The sequence below is a fragment of the Rhyacophila brunnea genome, unplaced genomic scaffold (assembly GCF_057557595.1).
Source record: "Rhyacophila brunnea isolate RB1 unplaced genomic scaffold, BYU_Rbru_1.0 scaffold_21, whole genome shotgun sequence".
In the NCBI taxonomy this organism is placed as follows: domain Eukaryota; kingdom Metazoa; phylum Arthropoda; class Insecta; order Trichoptera; family Rhyacophilidae; genus Rhyacophila; species Rhyacophila brunnea.
In genome coordinates, this window is record NW_028232871.1 from 27301585 (window position 1) to 27328680 (window position 27096).

The window sequence follows — 27096 nt, forward strand, 5'->3', positions numbered from 1 at the left end:
GTTAAAAATCGATTGAAAAATTTGTACTGCACAAACAACCACCAGACAAACAAGAATTTGAGCTAATACAAACGTTGTAAAATAAATAAATGAGTTACTACCTAAAGGAGAAAAAATGAGTTGGAAAAAGTGAAAAAACGTTAACTATAATAGTGGAGATGGGCAGAATACATCGCTTAAATACACAATATCATCGCTGAACAAATAACATTAAACAATGATACTCAAGAGATATTAAAAGTCTAAAAAGTGCGACTGAGAGCCTGCTGGATTGATGAGTTTATAAAATTTAGTTTATTTTTAAATTAGGTATATTTTAACAAAAGATTAAGGACATAGAAAAGTGGAGACGGGCCTTTATCCAGAAGTTAAGCTAGAAGTAGCTGAGATGATGATGACATGATTTTAGATAAATTAATATAATAAAATCCTTTACATATTAATGCAATATTGTTAATCAAATAAAGTTGGTAGGTAATTAGATTAAGAAGTATGTTAGAATATTATACAAACTATTATAACATATTCTACAGTAAGAAATACTCATATATATATTGAAATTGAATTTAAGAACGAGGCTTAATCATATTAATTGATACATTGAAAATACTGCTAAATGGCATATTTAATATAAAAATTCTAAAAAATATTAGAATATATTATATATTTTTACACTTTAAAATTCTACAGAGAAATTTCTGTAAAGAGAAAAAATACTTTACCTATAAAAAGAACGCTAATTATTTTTATGAGAAAAACTTTTCTAATTAATATTATTTTTTTCTAGGATCTGACGAAGACGAAAACTTCAAAATTTGGGTAAGGAGATTTTTATATCATTTATATATAATTAAAAAAGGTTACGTTTTAAAACTTACATAATTTTATTATTCAGAAGAAAATATATACCGTATCGTTTTAGTACATGCAGAATCTTGAGTGTAATTTTATTTTATTTTTATTAAAAAAACTTTTGACTAGTAAATTTATATACATTAAAAAACTTTTCTGAGTTATCTCAAATATTTTTTTAACGATTGATGTTTAATGATCATATCCAAAAACACTGACTTCTTTGTAATCTAATATAATATCTAAGGTGATTTAAAATAATATATATAAAATATCCTCATTCCAGCTTGCTTGGATTTATCAATTTAATTATTGTGTTATTTTTTGAATCCACTGGTAAATCATTTTGGAAAAAATAGGCTTAGTTAAATAGAGCTTTACACATCTAATTTTATTCTATTAATTTTAGTAAATGGTTAAGCTTTTATGCAAGAAATAATTACAAATTGAGTAGGTATGTATGTTGTGTCAAACTAATTGAATTAAACATAAAATATTGGTGAATCTAGATTGACATACTATGTCAATACTATCCATAAAATATACTGAATGCCTAATGTATTAAAATACCATCATTATATTGTAAAACTCTCTAGGTACCTAATTAAGAATACTAAGCATAGATGAAAGTCAAATGACAGATAAATATAACAGTGACTTATATGGCAACGTCACTTTTCGCGATTATAAGTGTTGTTATAATTAAAATTATGATAATCTTTAAATTATTTTACCTACTATACAATCGTCAAAGTATAAAAGCTGCACACTATGTAAACTGAATAATTAACTATAAATAAATGGTTAAAATAATTTTTCACGTGCACATGCACGTACTGCGGATTAAGTATTTCCAGCATTGGTTTGCTCTTTATTTAAATGGCAATACGCTCTGAATTAATATTATTAACACAATAGCTCTCTCTCGATTAATTAATTTAATACTTGCAAAATGGTTTCATTATTTTTCATTTAGAATTTGCGTAGATAAATTCGTATTCGATACCATGATTTCTGTTAAAAAAACGTCATTATTTGACAGAAGCTGTCAGTTTTGTTTTAATATATCACTGCCACGTTACACGTTAATTCTTATTCACCTGAGAATATTTAAACAATATCTTCCATGCATTGTTACACAAATAAAAGTGTTATTCCGATGAATTAGAAATGTTCTCTAAAACCCTAAAGATGACGGAAGCTGACTCATAGAGATATGAACGAGGTTGACTACGAGACATATAGCATATAAAAAATATTTGGTTTAGATGTGGATATTAGAATAATAATACTGTCTGGCAAGTAATTTGTCTGAGTCAGACTGAATTCTGAGTGATAATTTCTTAAAACAGACATGCAGTTAAAATACCCGCAGTTAGAGTAAACGGTGATGAGTAAATTTATCTCAAATTATTGGTAGAGAGAAACGGAGTTATTCTTTGCAATCCTCGGTAATAACCGTATTTTTTATTTTTTAAATTTTGCTTGCAGAATTTTCTGCCGATATCAGAAACAAACTCGGCTTCTGTATTTTAGCAGGTCGCCTAGCTTTCTTCCAGTAAAATTTTATTAATATTATAAATATTTATTATTGTATACAGCAGTTATGTGCTATAACCTGTTCTCAAGTATTCTGGAATATAAATTAGACTGCATATCTTTGCAAACATTAGTTGTTATTAATATGTCACCGAAGGAAAACCCAGCAAGATGATATCAGCCTGTACCATCAAGGGGGAGTACTTCTTATTATCCATTCGGAGTTAGTAATAGTACGTAGGTATGGTTAAAATATGATTTGTAATGTAGTCAAATATTTTAACTAGGTGTCTAACTATTTAGTTTAGTGTTAAATCGCTTTATGTTATATATTACACGGAATTGTAAGAAGTAAAATGTTTTTGGGACGATTTTATAAAAACCTTTTAAGCTCGACTTTTATGATTCGAAAAAAATTCAAATTAGTTTATGAACATCATGAGACTTCCTGTAATCTCGTTAAAATAAAACGTTTAAGCGAAAGATCACGTTTGGGCTCTTGGAAACTTTGTCTTTATTGTACGTATGCTTTAAGGGTCAAAAGATTACCCCAAACATTTTTCTCAAACGGAAAGAATTTAAAAGGTTTTATCACGTCACGCTTAATGGGAAAACTTGAACATATTTATTATAACAAATAGACTATTGTTATAAACCCGTGTATGATATTTGAATACTAATATCAGGATTACTTCTGTCTTAATGTATATAGCCAGGTTTATTTTGGTAGGGTTTATAAATTTTACATATCGATTTTACTAAGTCAAAAGGGTGGACGGGACCTTTTTGTGTAAAACATATATGAAGGAAGTTAGATTGTTTAGAATAAAAATTCCCAACCTTTTTCAAGTTTAGTGTTTAAGTAATCTGCAACCTTCCACTTCCAGAATACAGAAACGCTATACAAAATATCGTCATGAAAAAAAATTAAAGATACAAAAAATGGACAAACATAAGTCATAATAAAAATAATGTAATGAATGAAAATTTGAATGTGAAGATACTACTTTTGCAAACAAATAATATCTATAAAACTTGTGATATTATTTATGTGGCGGTAGAGAACTAGGGAGTAAAAAGTAAGGGAAAGCCTTCATATAGCATTTGATCGACATTTATTGATGACGATGGATTAACTTTAGGAGAGTAAGAGAATCACCTTGTGTAAAAACAGCAAAGGTTATGGTTCGTAATAAAATAATTGAAAAAAAAAATGCATTTATAATAGGGTTAATAAAATGTTACATGTTTATTTTTTTCGAGTTCTTCTTCGAGCTCTAGAAGTTTGGCGTTGCTGGATAATGTTCTCGCGTTATAGGTGGCAATGGTCATCGGTAGGCAGCCGTTACCGTCTTTCCGGGGATTCTTAGCACCCTCTGCCTTCCCTTGCTGATTGCTGCCGTGATCAGTGTCAGGTTGGCCTCCGGAGAATGAGGGCCGAGATTTTTGTTTATGTTTCATGGGGGTATTTGGACATAACACACCACGCTGTCCAAACGGGTTGGTGTGTGGTTTTCTGTTTGGGTTTTCCTTCCCGTAGCCAAGGGGTCTCTCGTTTTAAGGCGCCAGAGTTTTGCCTTTCACCCTTCTCTATTAGCTACAGATGAGTTATACTGTCACAAGACACACCACATCTGCATTGCCCAGGGGACGCCGCGTGGAGGCTAGAGATAGGATTTGTTGGCCATCTGTAGAGTAGCGTCTCAACACTTTATAGAAATGTACCTATTGGCATTAGTGCATTTCATTGAGGCCCTAGCCAACCATTTGTCCACCTTTCTTCAAAAAGAAGCCTTCTCGAAAATGGACATGGCGAAGCCCAACAAAACGAACCAGCGAAATCGACTACATCCTCACCAACAAGAAGGATATTTTTCTAGACTGCACAGTCATTAACAAATTTAATACTGGCAGCGACCACCGAATGGTAAGGTGTAAAGTACGATTTAACATCAAACGTGAGAGATCCAAACTGATGCAGAAGCCCAGAGTCCGCAGAGACTTGAGAAGCAGAGTCGAATTCCAACAAGAGCTAGAGAACAGGCTAGCGGCTTTCCAGGCTGAAAATGACCCCATCTCCCTACAAAACACCGATGCAGTAACAAAAATCATTATAGAATCTTCGGAAAAGACAGTTGCTGCTGTGGTCGAACGAGTAAGCAAACTTTCAAAGGAAGCTGCGTAGGAGTACGAAAAGCGAACAACAAGTTGCAAATGATCTTGAGTACTCCACGCTGTGCAAAACTCTACGTAAAAACATACGAGAAGATCTTCGTAAGTTCAATATGAACCTTGTTGAATCAATTGTTGCGTCAGGAAGGAGCTTACATAAGAACAAGCAGCATCTGTCAATAGGGAGACGGCAGATCACGACACTAAAAGCGCAAGATGGAAGTATCGTGCGTAACTGGGATCATCTACTGGACACTGTTGTAGAGTTTTACAGCGCTCTATACAAAGATGACACTGACATCAATTCAGATCTTCCGGTGAACGGAGAATATGGAGATCCTCTTCCCGAGGTTACTACCACAGAAGTGGAATATGCTATAATGTGCATGAAGAGTGGGAAAGCCCCGGGAGAAGATGGGCTGACTATCGATGTTCTCAAACGGGCCGGGAGGACGGTGAGCGAAGTGCTCGCACGTCTGTTCACGTCTTGTTTGCACGAAGAGAACATCCCAGAGTCATGGAAAAATGCCTCCATTATTATTCTCCATAAGAAAGGAGACACTGAAGATCTGAAAAACTATCGACCAATTAGTCTACTGCCAATTCTGTATAAGGTTTTCACGAAAATACTCTCAAACCGTCTCGAAACAGTTCTAGACGAGAACCAACCAAGAGAGCAAGCCGGTTTCAGAAGAGGCTACAGTACTATGGATCATATACAGGTCGTCAGGGAAATCATAGAGCGCTACCAGGAATACAAACTGCCATTATATCTTGGTTTTATAGACTATGAAAAGGCGTTTGATTCCATCAAAAAATTCTCAATTATAGACGCCCTTAGCAACCAAGGAATTTCCAGACGCTACATAAACATATTGAACAGTATATACAGTGATGCCACAGCATGCGTGAAACTCCACAAACGGTCGTGTAAATTCCCCATTAACAAAGGTGTCCGGCAAGGTGATACCATTTCACCTAAACTATTCACCGCTACTCTTGAGGACTTATTTAGGAAACTTGATTGGGAGGAAAAAGGTGTTCCAATTAACGGAGAGCACCTCAGTCACCTGCGCTTTGCAGATGATATTGTTATACTCTCACAAGACCCGAAAGACCTCCAAAGTAGAATGCAAGAACTCACGGATGTCAGTCAAACGGTCGGTCTAAAGATAAATGTCTCAAAGACAAAAGTGATGAGGAACTGTATTTCGGACCCTGCGATTATCTGTATTTCTGGCACCCAACTCGAGCAAGTCAGCAGCTACGTCTATCTCGGACAGCAGGTGTCCATAGACGGAAGCATGCACGATGAAATTGCTCGAAGAACAAAGCTCGGATGGAGTGCTTTCGGACGTCTGAATATTATCTTCAAAAGTGACCTACCATTATGTCTTAAGCGTAAGGTGTTCAACCAATGTGTGCTACCCGTGCTCACGTATGGCTGCAAGACGTGGACCCTCAACACGAGAGATGTCCAAAGGCTAAGAGTCACACAGCGAGGCATGGAGAGGTCCATGTTGGGCATCACGCGAAAGGACCGTAAGAGGAACGAATGGGTTAGGAAGCAGACAAGAGTACGCGATGTAATAGACGTTGCCAAACAGCTGAAATGGAGATGGGCGGGACACATTGCTCGCCAAAAGGACGGCCGCTGGACAAATGCCGTCATCCAGTGGTACCCAAGGGGTACGAAACGGCCACAGGGTCGCCCTAAAAGCCGCTGGATTGACGAACTGGCAAAGTTCGGCGGAAATACGTGGCAGCGAACGACACAAGACCGAGAGAGTTGGAAAAAGCTTGGGGAGGCCTTCATCCAGCAGTGGATTGACCCCGGTTGATGATGATGATGATGATGACATGTTTATAATCAACAATCATAATATGTTATCTCAAATTACCAAAAGCTTAAAAACTTTATTAATATTATAATATGTATATTATATATATTAATATTTAAAATATTAACGAGTGCTTAAAGTCAGACAACGTTATCTACAAAAAAGTGTTTTTTTTTTTTTGAGATAACGTTATTTCACATTTATGGCTACATGATAGTCAAACAACGTTATGTCAATCTTTTCTAATTTCTTATTAAATCGTCAGTAAAGTTTAACGCTAACTACATAAGTTACCCTTGTTTTCATATTTTTTTAAACTATCCCTATAAATTTAAACATCATCATAAGCAAGATAAATGTACAATACATAATAAATTATAAAATATTAACATTAGGTTTTAAATAAACATTTCACTTGTTGAGTTACAAGAATCTAAAATAACGATTTTTGGCTCTCCTGTAAAGTTGCACTTTTGTAGATAGTGTTGTTTGACACTAAGCCCTCGTTAAGTACCTATTATTGTGTAAGCAAAAAATTAACATATTATTACCTTATTGTACCGTATTGTCAATCCTTGATTTAAATACCTCTTCACTAAGAATTCCTTTATAAAATAAATTAAATGTAAATAACCATGTTTTACGCAAATCTTATATTTAAGGTATCGCTACTCATTCGCTGCTGACTAGATAATGATTTTTAAATTACCATCTTTAAAATGCACGTTAATTACATCGATCGGCTGCCTGGTCATGACGCGCTAGGTGCGTCTTCAGCGTCCAAAGTATTAATAGAATATAATATACATAAATTAGTTTTGAGCCATTCTCTCTACTTTTGTTTAAGGAATTAGGGAAAGGAGGAGAGAGCTAGAAGATTATACATTAAATATTCATGGACTGGAACAAAATTACTACAATTATTGTAAAAAAACATGTTAGGCTGCGTCAGAATAGTGTAATTTGAATTTGTGAATTACCAATCGTAAAATTTTTGGTACTCGTAATATAATAATGTAAAATGAGAAACATAAAACGTACATTAATTATTATTAAAACAAATATGCCATCTAAATTAATTTATTTAGTGTGTTATATTATTTTGCAAAAACTATAGTAAACTTCCCAAAATAATAACTATTACTCATAAATGATATTGGATTTACCATCTAAATCAAATAATACATAACCGTATTGATAGATTATAGAAATTTAGTGAATTTTAGGTCTTTTCCATAGCAACTTACTTTGAAAGAAAAAAACGAAATATTTGCTCGATACGAGATTAAACCTTACCTACTTTATCAAAAATATACATTTTATTCTCAATTTATATCAATTTTAGTGTTTAATGTTACTTTGTAATTATATATATTTGTAATACTATAACAAACTATCTAAAGAATGAAATAAGTATTCATTCACTTTTTTAATATGAAGCAATGAGTTAATCTATATTATGTCTGCAGGAAGAATTATAAACTAAATGCAGAGATATCGCTAATAGGTTAGTTTATCTAGTATGTTTTTATTACTAATACTTTAGTTGTGTATCTCAGGGTAAGATAAAGTATTTATTTAAAACTTAAATTCATTAAAACATGTACACTTATGTAAGTTTTCATATAACTTTAAATAACTCTCCATGATAAGTAGCGATGATTTAATACTTGAAATTCGTACTTATATTATAACAAAAATATACATTTCAGTTTCATGATTTCCCAAAAATATAAACATGTCAAATAAGTCAAAATAAATTGCATGTTGATGATTTTACTTGGGAAGTACGATAAGCATCGCGCATAACAGCGCAACGGCCTCTGAAATAACCTTATTAAAATTTGCGATGTACATACTGCATAACCGTTTCCTATGAGACGGTCGCTTTTAAATCGAAAAAGTTTTCGCTAAAACTGGGCTCGATTTCAAATTTTATTGTGTTTTTCCCGAGAGAAAAATCTGCTACTGGAGAAAGTTGTTATTTTTACATTTTTACTACGCGTGACTAGGTATATATTATAATATATCAGAAACAAATTTCAGTGTTTTTTTGTTAATAAAGAATATAATCCTATTTATATATTTGAAGATTTAAAAAAACGAACGAATAATATGCGTAATTACTACTTAATTGATTCATTGGAATTTCCTTCAAATTATAAACACTCACGAGATTATACCGTTGACCTGGACATATTAATAAGTAAATTGTCACTTTCAGAGACATAATGTTATAAATATGTTATAAATGAAATAAACTATCATAAATCGATACAAATGAAGTATGTCTATATTTTTAGACGTCGGTATCGATTTCACACAAATTTACTTCGTAATCAATTATAACTTTTTAATCATATTCATCAAAAAAAAGGCACTTCAACCTTTGAGGGGTCTTAGCCTCCTTCAAAAACTTCCTCCATTAAAGAGGATCTAGCGCCAAATCTCTCAAATTGCTTAAACCGAGCATTCTCAAATCTCCTGTAGCGAAGTCTAGCCGTCCAAGTCTTTCCTTTCCTTTAAGAGTTGCGTACATAGCCCGTCTTGTTGGTATATCCACTGGCATTCTATGCACGTTGCCGATCTAGCATTTTCATATGCTACTGGAACTTTTCACCCCATAAAGTGTGTACAGCTTATCATTATACCTTGACCTCCAAATACCATCTAACTTTTTAAAATGATATTATATTAACTAATGCTTTTAAATAAATATTCAAATTAATTAATTAAAGACGAGCATACCATCAAGTTTAACAATAAAAATATATTTTTTTAGTAATTACTAAATACACAAAGACCAATCAAAGACAGAATTGTCCTGGAAAATTTTCTGATGTTTGATGCCCTTCCGATGGCGTAAGTATTTAATTTAATTTGCATACGTTCAATAAATCAAAAAGTAAGAGCACTCACCTGGACAGGTGAAGATGTGAGTCCTCTTTGATTTATTTTCTTTCTAGGATTTTTTCAAATTGGTATGTCTTTTGAATCGTTTCAAAATTATGTATTTTAATTATAAGAATCTAACATTCTGAAACCGTTGATGCATTCAGTATTGAATACAAAAATAATTAAAAAATGTATTCAGAAGTATAAAAACGCAATAAATTAATTTAGCCACTTCTGGTTGTATCTATATATCTTGTTATTGATATCATTATTTAGGTTTAATAAAAAAGATGGTTGCTTTTTCGTCACTAAGTTTGATAGTCCTGATGGCGGAAATATTATAATATATAATTCACATATCACACAGTCATAGTTGAATCGATAGCTCATAGAATAAGATACGAGATTTGAATCTCGCTTGGTCTAACCTTTTTCCAGGGATATTTTGATTATACGAGTATATTTGTCAGGTATTTCAAAATGATGTGTTTTATATAATATACTATAATATTAAATTATTATATCGTCGCCCCAAAAGAAAAAGTGTACTTGTGATATTTTGATGGATTTGAGTTATAAATGAAGTTTTGTTCGTATTTTTATTCTCTATATTAGATATATAAAAAATGGCATATTTTGTGGATCCATGAAATCACAATGTATTAAAGAAAATAAAGCTCACTTGTGTATTTGTAAACTAATATCCAAAATACCAATACCAAATACCAAATAATACCAAAAAAATGTAAGATGTACTCCACAAATATAATATAAGAAAAACGTAAGTGTAATTATTTTAAAATGTGTAAAGGTTTTGTACAAAAAAAAAAATATGTAGCAGAAAAATGATAAGATGAAAATCTTGACAAGTTATGAAAAAAAATAATAAAATATAAATTGCATTTCAATTTTTGAATAATAAGTCACCTGTGTAAAATGCATTTTTCTCAAAACTATATTTTTGCACAAGTGCCTTTTTGCTTTTGGGTCGACGATATTCATTAATTTTATGATTCTTTGTATACAATAAGTGTACTTAAATGAATTTCCAAATTAAAATTTGATTTTTTTCATATAAAAATACATTATCTGAAAATACCGTTTATAATTATAATATAATATATGATAGGTAAATACATGTGACGAATTTTCTCCACAAAAACTCCAGAAAATATTCGTCGGGCATTTTCCACGAAACTAAACTTTTGGCTTACGTGCTAATAATATAATACTTACTCCTAATACTTTTGACAATAGCCCTTTTCCCATATTTCATGACGAACATCCCACGTATAATTTCCAGAACAGGCGGTGTTCTTAACGTAGTTTACAATCTAACTCCCATTTCTCCCAAAGGGTTTCTAGGTCCAGGGCTTTGGTCCCAAAACGACTTTGGCCTTAAAACCGCCATGCTGTATTATATCTGGCAAGCCACCTTTACTGCCGACAATATATACGATAAATAGTGCGGATTCTCAAAATAAGAGTACTAATACGTAATTTAATATTTTTTAGAAACTTTTAAATACAATAATTAGTTATGCACTCAATATAATATATTTTTAAGTAAATACATACATATTAGTAGCATAGAGTGAAGGTTGGCTATTAAAATCCGACATAACTAGTGCAAATTGAACGTTATCAGTCAAATTTATTTGTTTTAACTGAATTAATAAAACAATTTTCAGATGGTGCTGGGTAGTTTTTAAAATTCTATTAAAACTTAAGGCTGTGTAGATAGTGTCTGTTATTTTTTTAAAATTCAATTAAACCCTGTTTAATCCAAACCATATTAGATAATAGTCAAAAAGTATTCGTTTATCAATAAAATATCTAAATTAATTTCATGATACATCATACATCATTTTTAATATTTTTTTTATCAATCATGGCTTGGTAAAGGAGAGCTCAGTGAATTTAAAAAGGTTAACCAACACCATATTTGTAATATGTTTTCTTAATTCGATTAAACAAATAATATTACTTAAAAAGTGTGGACTATTTTTGTCGGATTGTCCATAATTATTATTGTTTGGTTTGGAAAGGGTTTATTAGATTTTTAAAAACTAACCAGCACCATCTGAAAATTGTATTATTAGTTAAATGAAAACAAATAAGTACGACTGACTAAACTTAGTGTGCACTATTTATGTCGTATGTTAACAGTCTACCTTCACTTCGGCCCTGATAGAACAGTGGGGTGCAGTAAAGTTTTCTAATATGCTGTTGGAAAATACGCATATACCAATTATTTGCCACACAATATTATCTAACTAGTTGAATATTGGTAGGCAATGTAGGAATGAGAATGGTTTATATTGTTGCAGCCATGTAAGTGCAATATTTTATTTTTAAATACTTACCTAATATTAATAATATAGAATCTTTATAAGTAAAAAATAAGTTAAGTTTACCATACGATTAGTCAAGAAATACCCGCATACTATTATACTGCGGAGCGTCTACAGCATATTCTATGGACCGTACGACACTGATATAATATATCAAAATATAAATAAATAGTATGTACGAGTAAGTATTAGGTATAAACGAATATTTAATTTTACCAGAACATTAGATCAAATAATAGGAAATCTAGTTTTATTACAAATTACGTAAACTACTTTATAATTATTGTAAAATATAATACATAAAAACCTACGGACAAGAATTATTTATATACATATATATTTATATTATATAGATTTAAATATTATTAACAGTACCCTATTTTAAATTTAATTGTATTAATAGATATGATAATAGGGATTCCAATCCCAGGATCCCGAGCTATTTTTGATACCTATGAATCCTGGGATTGATAAACATAATCCCAAAATTTTCGGGATTGATTTTTTTATCAATTTTTATGGAAAATAAAATAAAAACGAAAATGTAACAGAAAAAATACTTTTAATAACAAATAACTAAATTAGAAATAAACTGAGTTTGAATGAAGTTTGATTTATACCCATGTGTAAGTTGGCGATTCATTTTATTTTTTCACATAAATTAATAAAAATGAGAAAGAATGGAAAAAAAATAATGCTTAGAATTTTTAACAAAGTAATTCCATGATCTCATAAGTTTTACGGCAGTTTCATATTTGGCTGACTAATGAGATTTATGAAGCAGGAAGGCCATAAGTACACCATGATTATTTGCTTTACTATTTTAAATCTCGCTAACCCATTTATTAAGTCTTTACTACCAGAAACAGCAATCTCATATTAAATTCACATTATTATTTATAATACAATATTATTTACTCCATTAAACTTATGTATTTCCAAGATTGAACGTAGATAAATACAATATTGACAACAGATGTCTTAAATAGTATAAATTATACTAGATTTTGACACAATGGAATTTGGAAACAATGGAAAAAATGCCGAAACCGGGACCAGTCCCGGGATCCCGGAATTGTCAAATTGTAATCCTGAAATCCGGAGATTAGAATTATGGCTCGGGATTGGATTCCCTGTATGATACTATGATACTTTACTTATCACTAAATTTATGACGCGTATTTAAAATAATATTTCAAAATAATTAAAAATATAAATAATGTTTTTATGTTCAAATGATGTTCTTATTAAAGTTTAATACGGTTACTGACATATCAAATAATTAAAATGTATATATGATTTAATTCGGTCGTATCAGTGGGATATATGTGTAATAATTAATGAAGCCGTATAGTTTTAAGGCCACTGTTAAACAGAACAAAGTAACATTAATCCACTAGGTATAGGAAGTTTCTTGTTATAACATAAAAAGTTGACCATGGACTAACTAAGACATAAAATATTCTATCACCAAAGCTTACAGCCTACTGAAAAAAAGTTTTATTTATTGCTTACAGAATCCTACGAAGAAATGCGTAGTAAAAGCTTCTATTCATCGGGATAGATCCATCACAAGATATATGAAAAAAAATCTATTTATACGTTATAAAATGGTTTCAAGGCGTGTAATAAAAAAACCAATTCCCTTGATCGATTGATCACAACAGAATACTTCAAAAAATAGTTCAATTTATTTGTAATAAAGTGTGACATAGGAATGTGCTAAAAAACATTTCTATTGAATTTGATGTAGAGCATGTAATCCTTGCTTGAGTACCCTTTACTGTTAAAAGGACTTTGAAATCTAGGAACTGAAAATATTTTATTGTGTTGTAGAAAGTAATAATATAAATAATTGTTTTTTTCTTAAGGGTTAATACAACCATATAAAATATAAAAGTTCCTAATTTTTATGTGCCCAAAACTTTCTGTGTTTTTTTTTGACCATATCTGATTCTAAGAAGATCATAATATGGGCCTCTACCGAGGCTTGTATTAACAGATTCTTTTTTACAAGGAATGTTATGTTAGCTACTTTCTCAAACTATTCGGTAGATACTTTGCCTGAAAAATAATATGTTTATTTGCCAGACCAAGGATTCTAACCTGGGATCCACGACATTATAGGCCGACGCGTTAGCTGCTCGGCCATAGTGGGTAAAGTTGGGGTTCACGGAAAATTTATTATAGACGATTTATATCATTTTAATTGCAGGAAAACTCTATCAGTAATTTTATTTTTGTTATTTTACAATTGCTGCATTATTAAAAAAATATAAATAAAAACACTGACGAAACTCAATCAATTGGCTATAAACTAGAGTTATTATGTATGTAATGATTGTTAATTTTATTCAGTGTGTGATGTTTTTTTTATTAATGTTGTGTTTCTATCTGCTTGTAAAATTGCATGCCCATAAATTATCTTGGTGCGAACATTAAAAAAATTGTAGTCAATTAAAAGCATTAATAATATATTTGTTAACCATTAAATACGATTATATTTTTAATTATTGCAATGTTAGTCCCAAAAAGAGCAATAATATTTATTAAATTAAATAAATTGTAATCACCTAAATTATTTATTTTATTTTACATAGATAATATTAATATTTAACAATCATACGGGTTTCCCATAAAAAACTGACAACTTTAATTAAGTATTTAAATGTATGCAATTAAATTAAAAATTACATTGCCCATTTACATGGCGTTCGGTTACTGGGATCTATTTATGTTTTTTGATAATTTTGATGTACTTTGCTTTTTCAAATTTAACCTTGCTATGCCTGTGATAATATTATGGGATAATATAAAATCATGTTGAATTAGATATTTATGTTTTATATATAAATGAAAATTACCATTTTTCTCAACAAAATGTGATGACATGGTTCTTCGCAAAGTGATAATCATCTATTCACGAAAAGTTTTTGATAATTTATAGATTGAAACATGTATTAAAATACAATAAGTATGTGTATTTGATCCAAAAGTTGGATTAGATTCCGTGATTTTAGACCTATATATTGTGTGTGCTCTACCACTGCTATACTGCGTTTAACCTTACCTTATATATACATAATATGCTGAAATCACACATCGGTATTTGCGAACTTGTTTCAATGAGGGCTAATTACTTTAGGATTTATTAAGTTTGCGACGTCACATGGCGACAGAGAAACTTTATTCTGATCTAGGCTCGATTAAAGTAACAATAGGAGTAATAAAACTAGTATCCCTGAATAATGTAGTGGTTTCCAACTACCGGTCCGCAGAAATTTCCTACGACTCTACGAAAAACGTGTTAAAATACAGTTATGTACATTATAAAGGATGTAAAGTAAATGTCAACTAATGCGCACCAAATCTTTGTTAACCAAAAAACCTGAACGAGTTATTTTATTTACTGTTCGGTTTTTGTATATTTTAAATAGAATTTCCATTTTATAATATTAAATTTATAAATATCTCATGTATAAAAATGTTGAAAACAACTGATTCATAGTTTGTCACCATTTAGACGATAGTCACAGTAAAGATTTGACAAAATTCTTCCTAGAACACTTTCAGTACAAGTTTGAAGGAATCTTTTCGTTTGTTACGCTACATTACAAGGATATATCGTATGGTAAAGGAAGTGTGAGTTTCGAACACATACAAAAAGGCGGCTATCGTACTCTAGTGCGTAAGGCGCTGGCCTTTCATCCATGGGGTTCCGGGTTTGAATCTCGGTGTGGTCACAATATATTTATTTGATTTTCTCAAAGTTTGGGTGTTTATGATTATTCTATTTCTTTTACTATATTACCCACAACGGTTTTTTTTTGCATTACTATCGTCGGAAAATGAATATATATATATATATAAACATATTAAAAGAACATTATATTTAAATATAGCTATGGAGAAGCCTTCATTCAGCAGTGGATCGATCCCAACTAATGATAATGATTTTTATTTAACATAGGTACCTAAATCAACAATATAAACCGAAATCACTTTTTTGAGTTTCAAATTTAAAAATAAAAGTGTTTTTTTATATTCATATTTTATTATGTAACTAACAATTTTTAATATATTAAACAACAAAATGTAGATTGATGGTGATATGTATGACAAGGTTACTTGCTGAACCAAATTGGCATAGAATAGTACCTATCTTCAAAAGTGATCTAATAATACGTAGAATGCATTAAGTGCGAAACATAGACTATTAATATAAGAGAAATCTAAAAAAATCGAGTATCGAAACGTAGTGTAGAAGTATGAATGTTAGACATAACGCAAAAAGACCACACAAAAACAATGGATAAGGAAGCAGACAAAAGTACGCAATGTGATAGAGGTCACCGAGGAGATAAAGTGATAATGAGTAACCATAAGGATACTATAAAACCGGCTTGATGCGATGAAGAAATAATGTAGAATATAAATGCCAACAATATTTATATTCTCATTTTGTATTTTTTTAATTTATATTGTATAATATTATGGTTATAATATTAATTGTGAGTAATAAGTTTTGGGTATAATGTTATGAAATTTACTGTTACGCCGCTTATTGTAACTTGGTTATATTAATCATTGTAAGTAGGTACCTACGTAAAAGTTAAGGCAATTACTTATCGAAACTTGTGAATTACTTACAAGAAAATAATATACGAATGAACAGCAAAGTGTATTTTCAAGCACGTGACAGCAATTAACTAAGTCTATACTCCACCGGTAGGTTTATAATAATAACAAATTACGTATACTGAAATAATTATGAAATTAATTGTTAGTAGGTACCTAAGTAGTTACTAAACTTAATAAGTCAACATTTAAAGAGCTTTATGAAAGCTTTACAGTTTGTAATGTATGTATTATCATATTACTCGGACAAGATAGTATTTTATTATAAATGGGAATAAAAATAGGTCACATTTAATAAAAAAAAATTGCGGTAACTTGTAGGCAGGTCATATAAGTGAAGAAGGGGCAATATTTCCCGGGTCTCACGATTTTAGAGGCTTCAATTTCTAACTTTGTTACAAAAAATGTACATAAAATTATTCATTCGAAATTTGAAGAATAAATATAACGATTGTTTTTAAAAATATCAATTAACGTAAAGTGACGATAATTATTTTCCTTAGATTTTTTAAACATGCCTGTGAATGTAAAATGTACGTTTTGAAAAGGATTCAATGATTTACAATGAATCAAGAGCGACTAAATAAAATAAACATGTGAAATTATAGATAATATTACTTATAAAATAATATTTTTACCTTAACTTTCAATTAAGTATGTAAATACCAACACAACAATATTAAAATAAACCATTTTTATTACAAAGTTATAACAGTATGTATTAATAAAATCTTTTACTAAATTTACTACTAAATTGAATTAGGCTGTTTGTTAATCCTTTTTTCCTTTTTCCTTTTTAATCTATATTAAATGTGTTAATTAACACCTACATAAATGAACATAATTATTTATATTACATTATATAAACTAACATAATATACGTAACAAAATTAAATAGGTTGTTGCAATGAATATAATATTTACTGCAAATATTTGGCATGGTATATATACGATAAATAATCGTGCGTACAAAGGCAATAATCCATACGAATTTTTTTTTTTTTTTACAGAATATGACGTGCCATCTAAAAGAAAAATATTAAAGCAGATCGACAATTTTTTATAGTGTCGAAGGCTTATTTATTATCAACTTTCAAGTTTGGCCATTGAAGCATAATATTTTAGATTTTTCTTAACCTTTTTGAAGATGTTAATCATGTTGTTTGGCAATGTCTTCTGTATGATACCCAGAGACAATGGCTTCTTGAAGATGCTGTTAGAGATATTTTTGGCTCGGCCTAATATCAAGGCGTTCCAGTGTATCCAAGTGTTCCCTGTAAAGTCTCTCCTGTAAATTTGTATTGTAATAACAACTGTATGAGTAAATATTATTGTAATACTATGTATTAATAGTGTATGTATAAACAAAAAGCTAAATAAGACTCAATTGAGACTTAGTAGTTTATTAAAAAAAAAGTTTAATTACGTAGAATTTATTTGAATTTTAAAAACTAGCTAATTAAGATCATCTTTTTATCATCATCAGTGGTAATATCTTATAATTTTAATCTCTGTTAGTTTTGTAATTATGACTTACAGATTATGCACTATTTTTTGGATCCTTATTGCTTACCTCCTTACGAAAGTCACTATTTACCGATGATTATAATGTATGTAGGATAAGTGGTTATTGTATTGAATAATATGGAAATTTCATAGTATTATACTAACAACACAAACACGCCCTCCAAACCAAACCGGCCCCGCATCACACTCGGACTTAATCGAGCGTATCAAGAGGCACTATTTTTGATGTAAAACATCTGTACATTTGTTTACGCCTGGTAATGTACCAGGAGCAGTTATCCGAGACTGAGGTCGCCACGCTCTTAAGTGAGCTTTGACTAAATTTACTGAAAGTGCCGGGGAGAGGAAAAGCACAAGGAGATTAACAAAAAGATAGAAATTTAATAAATATAATAAAAAAACAATGCTAATCATATGGACAGTAAAAATTATGTGAAGAGATGCCCACAGTAAGACGCTGCAAATTTTTAAAATGCTAACAATATAATAACTAACAATAGATTATTTCTATCTAGATGTACGTATATTGTGTTGTACTGACACAGGCGTGCCGGAAGCTGGGATTATTGGACAGGCTATCCGCTGACTTCTGATATAAAGCTCGCCTGAAACGGATGTGTAGCCGCTGCCCAAACTATTTCCTACCCTGTCACCATTACCTTAAATAATACGTCTGTAAATCCTGCATTTCCACGTGTGCAATGTACTGTAATTGCGATATATATATATTATATCACGTGGATGTGCGCCATAAGCCTTCAATATTAAAGTACACTTAATGTCATCATTAAACACTAGCAATGATATTTATAAAACATTGTAAAAGTAATACAATATAAACAATTCAGTATGTCTATAATTTTGAAATAATTGACCGGTGTTTTGACAATTTTCATGATAGGGATCGAAGCACAAAATTTTAGTTTTTTTCATTAATATTCTTTCTCTGCCTGTTTTATTATAAATTAACCACTATCAGATCAACATTTTCTTTTAAACATATAATAATTTACATTATTATATTTATGTGGCAATACTAGTGCTTAATCTGCAAACTAGCTAACTCCATTTTAGCAAATTGTTCAGGAAGGAGAAAAAACTTATTTAATTATCGAGCGGAATTTAACAATTTCAAAAATACGTTTATTTTAAAAATAAGCTACACTATGAATTAATATACTATTTTAGCTTCCCTTTTAAACATAAAAAAATATATATATAAAAAGCGCAGTTTTTCTATTTACGATATTGAAAATTCAGCACCTGCAGTTTTGTGTGAAGAATGATAGCGCATTTATTTATAGGTATAGGAGTTTGAAATTTTGTGTAAACATAGAAAACATGTTTTATGATAAAAATCATTACATATTATATTATTAAAAAGACATCGTCGGTCCCTATTAAAAAAGTCGGATCTGAAATTTTGTCATTTTCGGATTATTACGTAAAAGTTATTTAAACACTTTAAACATTTATACCACAATCACAGTTTTTTTGTTTGTTTGAATAATTTCGAGATATTCAAATTAAAAATGACGGATCTACCGAGAGCGTCCGAATAACAATGTCGGTTCTTACCAACCGACATTGCTGGCTGGGCGTGGGTGAGCAAGATGCATCGGATCTGAGAGTTACTGATATGTTCACCGGACAGACGGATGTTTTTATAAACGTTTAGAAAAGTCTCTATAACCCGTATTTTTACTCATTATGGCAAGCAATAGGTCACAAAGGATATTTGATGAAACATCTTTGATTGCTCGTACTGAAAAGTAGCATTTTGCAGATCCGACTTTTTTAATAGGGACCGACGAATATTATATATTACATATGGTATTGGTTAGTTATTTGAAATTCATTAAAGCCTACTTAAGACAAACCTCAAGAAATAAAATATATTTTTTATCCATAACTTTTATGAGTATTCTCAATTACGGCTTGGCTAACGCAATATGATAGAATTGAATTTTAAAACTATCTTACACTATCTGCAAAATTGTAGTCTTAGTTAAATTTTTTCATTCAATTTCATTCAATTTCAACATTTTTACGTCAATATTATTGCTGAACGATAGAGACAAAGTTTGCAGTAATAAAATTAAACACACGGTTTAGAAGCGTCTATAATATATTGAAGCCAAGTTACTAGTCAATGACTTGAACCGTGAAAACAGAGAGAGGCTTTGACCATCATCTGAGCAAGGCTTTCGGTCCTCAATGTGCGGTTAGGGTGCGGTAGGCAGCCTACTCAAAGTCCCCGATAGAGTTTCGACTATTTTCAACCCCTACACAGATAGTTTGCTGTAGGTGTTTTAGTAGTATTAAACAAGTTTTAATTTATTTCATTTGTCCTCTGTATACACGTGGGTTAAACTACTAAACTCATTGCATTAAACTTTTTTCTATAGAGATTTACGATTCCTTTATACGTTTAATATAAAATAATGGTTCCATTAAAATACAAGATAAATTAATCTACATTTTTTTGTAATAGTATTATATACTTAGTTATCATCAAACCGGTTAGAGAATCAAATTTACAGTAAATGTTTTAGAATAGTTAGTAAATAATAAAAATGTATGGTTCATAAATTAAAAAAAACATTTATTTTTCGACCATGTCCGATCCTAATATGATCATATGGGCCTTCCCATAGTGGAGGTTTGTATTAATAGATTTTTGTTTTTACATGAACTGGATGTCTGCCACTTGCTTAACCTATTAGGTCCATACTCTGACTTATACACAAATTGAAAAACAATATGTATACTTGCCAGACCCAGGATTCGAACTTGGGACCCACGACGCTATAGGCCGACGCTTAAGCCGCACGACCATCGTGTAAAAAATATTATAAAAGTAAATCTGAGAGTTAAAAAAACGTAATAACTACGTTTGCTTACATAGACGGTTCTATTAGTAAACGAAGTAGTTATTTAATTTGTTTTGTTTATTAAACGAAATAATAGTATTACAATGTAAACGTCCGGATCAGTTGAGATCACACGGAATGTCCATAAAATGGCAGCAAGAAAGCAGTTATCGATTCCTATTTTTTGCCATCCACTTTGCTAACTTTGAGGATCTTACGGGCTTAAAATCAATATTTTAACGCTAAGAGAGTCTTGTCTATATAGTGGTATAATTTTAGTTTCATTATTTATTTATTTGTTATATGATAAGCGAATCAAGTGTAATGATTTTTTGGATATCATTATTGAGTGATTAGTGATCTACCTGTCCTAGTACAAATACGTAGTTTTATGTCAAAATATAATAGTGTACGTTTTATCAATTTTATTAAATTTAATATAAAATTTGACACAACTATTACAACAATATACGAGTGTGTTCAGTTTGATTATTTTAATTCTACATATTGTCTTTTTTATTTGAATAATACAGTTTATTATGGTAAAAAATCCTGAGGGCACAGGAATTCATTGTTTCCGGAAAATGATAAACGATCTATTCAAAAATTTATTACATAAAGAGGTTTTACAAAGAGGTATCTGAGGATACCGTATTTATGTCGCTACATTTAAAAACCAGCCAAGTCCACCTTTAGGTCTTTTTGACTTTTTTGTGAATCGCTGAAGAACTACTGCTTTCTTACATTTCTGCGTTATTAAAATGAGGAATTTATTAATTTTAAATATTCTATACTCGAAATAATATAAATTTTCACCCTTGTGACTGTGTATTTGAGAAAACAAAAAACTGTTTTTCTGCTATTCATCTATTATGGACTTTGAGTTGGATTTTGAAATCTAGCGACACATTTGAACAATGACTAGGGAGAATAAATAAGTTGATCTTGTCTATCTATCTATCTGAAATATATATTATACGTATCTGAAAAAACAATGACAAAACTGAACATGATAAAACAGAGCATGACAAAACAGAACAGTGACAAAACAGAACATCCAGGGGAAAAATAAAACATCCATTTTTGTGGAATCTATTTCTTAATTAAATACTTATAACACTTAAGTTTATAAACGAAATATACTTATATAAATATTTGATATTTTAGCTATAAAGAAAAAGTATGAGACCCTTAGTAACCGTGTGGCAATAGTGTGCATGATTAACAAAATCAAACATAATCAAAATCGATTTTGATGATTTCTCTTAAACTTAAGTTTTACAAGTCTTTAATTAATAAATAGATTCCACAGAAATGAATGTTTTATTTTTCCCCTGGCTGTTCTGTTTTGTCATGGAACCCTCTTTTACATGTTTTTATACGTTTAAATTTAGAATAAAATCAAGAAAAAGTTTTGAAAAAAAATGGTTTATTGGTCATCGATTATTAATATTAGTACCTAATTCTTTTATTATATAGGTACTTAAGAATATTAAATTTTTTAATTAAAAAAAAACAGTCTTTAATTTAATATAAAAATGTCGTGGTAACTTTCATAATATATATATTTAATCCGTAATTATATTATTATTTATGGCACAAAAAGAAATTGATTAAGCACCCTATTATGCAGCCCTGCTAAATCCAAAGGTACTCAGTTTTACTAACTTCACTTCAGGCTCTATACTTGACCTCCATTGGAGAGGCATTTCATTAAAGCTCCAAGTCCCACTGACCAACATTGTTCAGCATACTAAACCTAATATGTAAAGTTTTCGCCTAATTGCTCAAAGAAGTTATTACTACTTACAAAAAAACATAGCAGTTAAATAATTCAGGGAGATTTATTTTCCTCAGAACAACTCACTCAATATATATATATACATACATAATTTTTTAGATTTCTTAATTAACTGAGTGGTATAATACCTACCTACTCAATATTTAATAAAAAGTTCAAATTGCAATCTCTTTTTAAATTTTTGTATCATAGAGATTATTTATTTTATCTTTTAATAAATTTGTAATATATTTGTCATCTAGATAATATTATAGTGTTGTAAAAATTACAAGTATAATATAAGGAGATCTTTTTTAGGTAATAATAATAATTCTTCATTTTTTTTTGTAAAATACGATGTTTTGTTTCAAACGCAAGTCGTTGGTTTTTTCTGTCGTATTGCATTTTCAATTTTGAATAATAGGCCTATTTTTATTACTTAATAAATCATTTAAATTGTGCATATTATTAGCCTATTTTCTGTTAGTCATAAAGTTTTTTTAGTTTGTATAATTTAACGCGATTTAGAGGTCGTAGGTCATTACAGTAATACCTCGACATACGCGAACTTGGAGTTGTGGTTTACTTCAGACTCAGTTCCATCAGAAAAGCATAATATGATAATAATAAAATTGCAAGCTTGACAGAAGGTTTCAGTTGATTTGAAACGGGCTTAAAATTTTTAGCAAACAGACTCCAACGTAAAACGCGTTATCAAATCAAGAATAATTAGAAAATTATTAGCTTGCTTCGAAGAAATTCTGCGTATAAGACATTGTGTGGACAAACAAATTTATTATATTTTATGAAGCCATCGACATCGAAATAACTTGTTTACATACTTAACTCAATTATAACACTGCAATTTGGATAAATATTTTTCTTCTAAAGTACCTAATGTTTTTGTTAGTCCCTAGTGTCAATTAATCCAAATTTATATGCAAAGTTGTACTCCGACTTACGCGAATTTAACTTAAGCAATTTTTATCGGACCCAAATATCGCGTAACTTTGGTGTATTACGTATATGAACATAATGTACATAGATTATATTATAAGAACGTATTTTTCTAAAAAAATACGTTATGTGAAATTATCGTTTTTTTTAAATGCCTCTCTTGAAAAATAAAAATATTATTTCTAGCAATTTTCTATTTACAATTATTAAAAAAATATAAATCTATATTTTCATGTATTTCAATCTCCTTTTAATGCATAAAATCATATATAAGTACGTGTTTTGTGACGTTTGGGTGTACTATCAAGGCCATTTGTTTCATAGAGATTAGCTAATGTATTTTCGATGTGATCGCCCCGGATTTATTTTCGATATGCGTCACTATGGTTCTATGTCGAATTGTAACAAAATAATATTTGCATATCGCGTTACAGTTTCCATAGTCATCGAAAATATAGCCATTAGTAAAATTGAAACGTCATAGATCGAAATACAGCGATTTTATTTTGAATGTTTTTTCCAGGGAAATAATAATACCAACTCGATGGATATAAAAAAAAGCATATATACAAATCACATCCTTTTGTACCAAGTATATATTTTTCTTAAAGAAATAAACCAGATCATCTCTTTCTGTCAGAATATTGATTTGGCAAGAAAAAAGCTTTTTTACAATGTTGTGGCAACTGAAAAACCCATTGTCTAAAATATCATTTTTAAAATTGAATATTGTTATTATACTCTCTTCTCTTCTTGGTCGTGCACTCATGTCTGAGGACCGTGGCCACATTTAAATTTCGCCATCCTTTGAGCGACCAAGACTTTCCATACTTCTCGATCTTCCGCTTCTCTCAGGGCAGAATGGATGGTGCCCCCAGTCAGCTCTTTCACTTGGTCGCTCCATCGCGCAGACGCTCTTCCTCTGCTTTGCCTTCCCTGGAGGCTACCTAAATCTACCAGTCTCTCCAGGTTGTCGAGTCTGCGTCTGATAATATGTCAAAAAAACTGCATAATTCTTCTCAGACATATTGTCGAGAGCCATTCCTTTATCTTCAGTCTCTGGATGATTGACTTGTTCGTCCTGTGCTCCGTCCAAGAAATACGAAGCATTCGTCGCCAACACTACATCTCAAAGGCATCGATTACCTTCCGTTAGCTTGCCTTCAGGTTCCACGACTCGGCTCCGTATAGAAATAATGAGAACACTAATGTTTGAACAAGCATCATTTTTGTGGCAATCGAAATTTCCCGATCCTTCCATATAGTGATAAGGCGTGTCATCGCATTTTTTGCAATCTGTGTGCATCTTTATATTTTCGCTTCGCATCTGCCCTTTAAACTGATGGTCGATCCAAGATATACAAACTCGTTGACTGTTTCGAAGTTTTGGAGTGTACTTGGTGTTGGTAGAAGGTTGGTCCGATCAACAACCATTAACTTGGTCTTATTCCTATTAATAAGGAGGCCGTATTTGCAACTCTCTTCTTCTACCCGGTGTAGCAGCTCTGAGAGTTCTCTTTCATCAGCTATTACAGTATATTTGTATGATGTGCGCTGCTCTAGAGTTATATCTATCTATAACGCAGCGCACAGAGCGCAGCACAGCACACACGTCATACTCTATCTTTGCCAACTAATGTATAAATACACAGCTATTAAGAAGCGTAAATTTGCATGCAAAATAGTTGCGTAATATAAATGCGTCTTTGTTGCGCGATAGTATAAATATAACACCCACAATGGATGTAGTTACGTAAGTATATGCATTTCACTTACTCGCTCCTTACCCCATCCATTGTATTGTATTAAACTTTAGTTATTTACATAAATAAGAAAAACTGTATTAACACAAAACCAATGAAACTCATACACCGGATTTATCGAAAGTTTTACCTACTAATCCAGATTTTATTCAAATCGACGCGTTTTTTGGCTATGAATATCGTCACCCTATACTGCTTTGCTGATGGTATAAAAATGGTATTTTAGGCGCTTTGATAAGAACGTTGACAGGTGGCACTGCCACCCGGTATTTTTTACAGTTGCTAAATTGGTTCTTAATAAGTATTTTGTTATATTAATGCTATATTTGTGTAGAGACAATGCTTTAAGAGCGATCAATGGCCTGAGAGAATTTTCGCTATATTTGAATTTTATTGTTACCTGAGCGTTTTCTTCTCGTGACAGTCCTTATTAGATGTCAGCACTATAAGGGTGATTTTCACTGTATTGTCTATTTAGAGTAACTCTTAACGCAAAATAATGAAGGTTTTTTTAATTAGTTTTAATACGTTTCAATTTATCCCAAAGATAAATATGGAATCTTTCTGTGTATAGCATTAATATTTCCGTAGGTAATGAGCAGGGGAATGCTCTACGTTTGTATATTTATTTATATAGTATCCAAGATCCGTTACTTTTATAGTTTTTGTACCACCTACGCAGAACTTTTTGGTACTTTCCCACTCGTTTGAGAATGTCAACATTAGTCACTCTGTAGTGTGGATGGGGTTAAGTAAATGAATAAAAGATAAACCTACACAAAATGAGCATTAAGAAAAGGTTGGAAATATTTTCTTGAAGAAAACATAGAATATTGGTTTGTCAGTAATAGAAATTTTCTGTGGTGTACTACTTATTAGTATTGAAATAAAGTTATTAGCTAAAAGAGATTATAACAAATAATAATCCTTGTTGACTAAGGCCAAAATTTAGTCAATAAGCAAGCACTGTTGAAAGCGAATAATATTATGGTTTTTGTTATAAAGTTGGTTATATAAATAATAATATTACCTATTTTATTTTTAAAATGACCAAAAAATACAGCTCGTTATAATACTAAAAATAAGAAATGGATTATTTCCATTCACAATCGTTTTATTAAATATTTAAAATAAACTATTTCTTTTATTCAACGAATAAGACATAAGATTTAAGAATGTAACATTATATATTGAATATACATAATTTAAAAACATCTCATGCATTTTATTATTCGACCATTTCCTATCCTAATAGGATTGTATGGGCCTCCACAGAGTAGAGGTTTGTATTAACAGATTTTGTTTTTTTCGAGAAATGGATGTCAGCCACTTGCTCAACCTATTAGGTCCATATCCTGACTAACACACAAATTAAAAAAAACAATATGTGTATTTGCCAGACCCAGGATTCAAACCTGGGACCCATGGCGTGATAGTCATATACATGCATATTCACTCTAGAAAAAACCATTTTGTAGAAAAAATACGGATGGAATCCAGCAGATATAGGTTCAAGTCCCATCGGGTGCCGTATTTTTTTCTACAAAAGTTAGAGGAAAGTTCTGGCTTAACTCTTGAAAGGGGATCAATTTAGTGAGTGATAATACACATTGTATGTGTAATATCATTCAATATTTAATTAATTATACCATCTATAGGCCGCTACAAAAAAGTTTAAAAACTTAACAAGTTAAAGAAATTGACTGTTTATAAATAATACAGATAAAATAATATCCATTTGTCTAGGTTAGTGTATTTTTTTTTAAACTTATTGCATTAAGTAGTGTTTATGCTAATAATCCAGCGGCATAACTGAAAAAAATGTACACTTTTGTATAATATTATTATCATGAATATGGGATGGGGATGATAACTATATACATCCCAATAGTAATTTTGAGACAT

The 27096-nt window shown here is 30.7% G+C and overlaps 1 protein-coding gene across 1 annotated transcript in view; it reads left to right on the forward strand.

The window, feature by feature from the left end:
• Con (leucine rich repeat protein connectin) overlaps positions 1-27096 on the forward strand; it is a 189976-nt gene that overhangs the window by 111017 nt on the left and 51863 nt on the right. Inside the window, exon 2 of the mRNA XM_085948841.1 lies at positions 788-819. The gene's annotated coding sequence lies outside the window, so the exon portion shown is untranslated. The remainder of the gene's footprint in view (positions 1-787; positions 820-27096) is intronic.